Consider the following 3,777-nt stretch of genomic DNA (forward strand, 5'->3'; position numbering starts at 1 on the left):
GCGCACCCCTGCCTGTGCTGGTCCCCGGGCTTAGACAGACCCCTCGGATCCAGGCTCTGTGCCGTCAAGGGGCTCGTCCGCCTTGTTTTCTGCTGTATCCATGATGCCTGGCATGGCGACCAGCACTTCCTTAGTGTTCATGAAACATCTGTGGACAGAATAAAACTTTCTCACACTCTGCTTTTGAGAGTCTCCCGGCTGCAGCCACGAAATTAAAAGACGCTTACTCCTTGAAAGAAAAGCTGTGACAAACCTAGACATCATATTAACTAGACAGCATATTAAAAGGCAGAGACGTCACTTTGCTGACAAAGGTCTGTATAGTCAAAGCTATGTCTTTGCCAGTAGTCATGTATGAATGTGAGAGTTGGACCACAGAGAAGGCTGAGCGCCAAAGAATTGATTCTTTCAATTTGTGGTGCTGGAGAAGACTCTTGAGAGTCCCTTGGACTGCAGGGAGATCCAACCAGTCCACCCTAAAAGGAAATCAATCCTGAATGTCCATTGGAAGGACTGATGCTGAAGCTCCAGTCCTTTGGCCACCTGATAACAAAGAGCTGACTCACTGGAAAAGACCCTGATGCTGTGAAAGATTGAGTGCAGAAGGAGAAGAAAGTGGCAGAGGATGAAATGGTTAGATAGCATCAATGACTCAATGGACGTGAGTTTGAGCACACTCCTGGAGATAGTGAAGAACAGGGAAGTCTGGCGTGCTGCAGTCCGTGCGGTCACAGAAATCTGGACATAACTTAGCAGCTGAACAACAACAACGGTTTAATAGACAAAGGAGAAAGAACAGTAAAATATGCTCATTAATATAAAAGAGATATGTACCAAAGGAGAGGGAGCACTCCAGGCAAAGGTCTTAAAAAGCATGGAGAACTGGAGTAAGAAGGCGGGGGCCTTTTTTGGAGAGCTTTTCCTTTCTTACTGAGGAGTTTACATTATCATTATACATTATATATGATAATTATACATTATCATTGTAGATCTGGTATAATCATTTTATTGGCTCTCAAACCAAAACTTTGTAAACAGTTAAAAAAAAGTTTTTTTGAAAGGTTGATCTGATCCCAGTATCAGTTCAGTTCAGTTCAATTCAGTCGCTCAATTGTGTCTGACTCTTTGCGACCCCATGAATCACAGCACGCCAGGCCTCCTTGTCTATCACCAACTCCCGGAGTTCACTCAAACTCATTTCCATCGAGTTGGTGATGCCATCAGCCATCTCATCCTCTGTCGTCCCCTTCTCCTCCTGCCCCCAATCCCTCCTAGACTCTTTTCCAGTGAGTCAACTCTTCTCATGAGGTGGCCAAAGTATTGGAGTTTCAGCCTTAGCATCAGTCCTTCCAATGAACACCCAGGACTGATCTTCTTTAGAATGGACTGGTTGAATCTCCTTGCAGTCCAAGGGACTCTTAAGAGTCTTCTCCAACAACACAGTTCAAAAGCATCAGTTCTTCAGTGATCAGCTTTCTTCACAGTCCAACTCTCACATCCCTACATGACCACGGGAAAAACCATAGCCTTGACTAGACGGACCTTTGTTGGCAAAGTAATGTCTGTGCTTTTTAATATACTATCTAGGTTGGTCTTAACTTTCCTTCCAAGGAGTAAGCGTCTTCTAATTTCATGGCTGCAATCAGCATTCGTAGTGGTTTTGGAGCCCCCCAAAATAAAGTCTGACACTGTTTCCCCATCCATTTCCCATGAAGTGATGGGACCAGATGCCATGATCTTAGTTTTCTGAATGTTGAGCTTTAAGCCAACCTTTTCACTCTCCTCTTTCACTTTCATCAAGAGGCTCTTTAGTTCCTCTTCACTTTCTGCCACAAGGGTGGTGTCATCTGCATATCTGAAGTTATTGATATTTCTCCTGGCAATCTTGATTCCAGCTTGTGCTTCTTCCACCCCAGCGTTTCTCATGATGTACTCTGCATATAAGTTAAATAAGCAGGGTGACAATATACAGCCTTGACGTACTCCTTTTCCTATTTGGAACCAATCTGTTGTTCCATGTCCAGTTCTAACTGTTGCTTCCTGACTTGCATATAGGTTTCTCAAGAGGCAGGTCAGGTGGTCTGGTATTCCCATCTCTTTCAGAATTTTCCACGTTTATTGTGATCCACACAGTCAAAGGCTTTGGCATAGTTAATAAAGCAGAAATAGATGTTTTTCTGGAACTCTCTTGCTTTTTCCATGATCCAGCGGATGTTGGCAATTTGATCTCTGGTTCCTCTGCCTTTTCTAAAACCAGCTTGAACATCTGGAAGTTCACGGTTCATGTATTGCTGAAGCCTGGCTTGGAGAATTTTGAGTATGACTTTAGTCGTGTGTGAGATGAGTGCAATTGTGCGGTAGTTTGAGCATTCTTTGGCATTGCCTTTCTTTGGGATTGGAATGAAGACTGACCTTTTCCAGTCCTGTGGCCACTGCTGAGTTTTCTAAATTTGCTGAGAAACTTAATATGCTTGGGCCTTGTTGAAACACAGCAGACATCACTGTATGCTTGGTAACTCATGGGGAAGCCAGGCTGACATTGTAAGTTCTTAATAATTGCCCCAACACGCTGTCTAGAATTTTGAAATTCTCCCCAGGAAACCCCCAGAGCAGAGCCCTGCAGGAGAAGTTTCTTTTAAAAGCAAAATTGTGGAATAAGCGAAGTGTGTCAGTGACATCTCACTTCCCTTTTCATGATTTCTTTCTACCCAGTTAGGAAACCACCCTGATTTCAGACAGCAGGGCCTTCTGATGGCCTGTGAAAGCCTAGAGTTCCCACCCAGACCTGATCTTGCTGGGCTTTGGATTTATCCTTGGGGACCGTATGCCTTGGATTTTTTTTTTCACCTTTCCGGTAATGTTTCCCGTAAATTTCAGCATGTTGTGATTCATTACATGCTTACTTAAATGTTAGTTTTATATCTTTGTAAGAGCTTGCATGTATTATTTAATTCCCAAAAATCAGAAAAAAGAAATCCTTGCTTGAACCATCTATCCTGACTTTTGCTTCTGTGAAGTGTGCTGTGCCTATTGAAACCAGCACTGGAAATGATCTGACATGAATTCACCTGAGACGCCGATGATGTAAAAGCTTAACAAAGAGGTATGGGTCCTGCAGTGCGCACTGCCCTACCCATGGAGCATTGTCATCTTTTCTCTCTTGCTCATCTCGCTAACCAGTTGGGGGAGTCCCTTCCTACCTCACCGTTGCTGTGACATCGTCATTCAGACAGCTGCTACCAGTTGATGGGGATTGACATGTGATACATAGTCAATTCACCATCTCATTCAAAGGGATGGTAGAATTGGAGGCTTCAGTAAGGAACCAGATGTTTTGGCAGGCTCAACAGGGACAGTTAAGTCATCTCAGTAAAATATGATTAATATTGAACTTCAAGACCAAGATCAAAGCTGATTCAGTAAATGGGACTTTCCTGGTGGTCATTGCACCTGCAATGCAAGGTTCGGTCCCTGATCTGGGAACCAAGATCTCACATGCCGTGGAGCCACCATCTCACAAGCCTGCAGGCCACAACCACTGCAACCTGTTCATTCTGGAGCCCAAGTGCTACAACTAGAAAGTCCATGGGCCATACAGAATACTCCACATGATGCAACGAAAATCACAGAAGCTGCAGCTAAGACCCAACATAGCCAAATAAATAATTTTTTTTTTTTAAAAAAGCTGATCCAGTAAAGAGTTTTACTCGCATGTACATGGAGCCCAGAGCTGCTTTTTCCTGTAATAGCACACAGTTAAGAATTTAGAGATTCAGA

Source organism: Moschus berezovskii, chromosome 14, assembly GCF_049115385.1.
Source record: "Moschus berezovskii isolate FMDL1 chromosome 14, NW_MosBer_1.0, whole genome shotgun sequence".
Taxonomy (NCBI): domain Eukaryota; kingdom Metazoa; phylum Chordata; class Mammalia; order Artiodactyla; family Moschidae; genus Moschus; species Moschus berezovskii.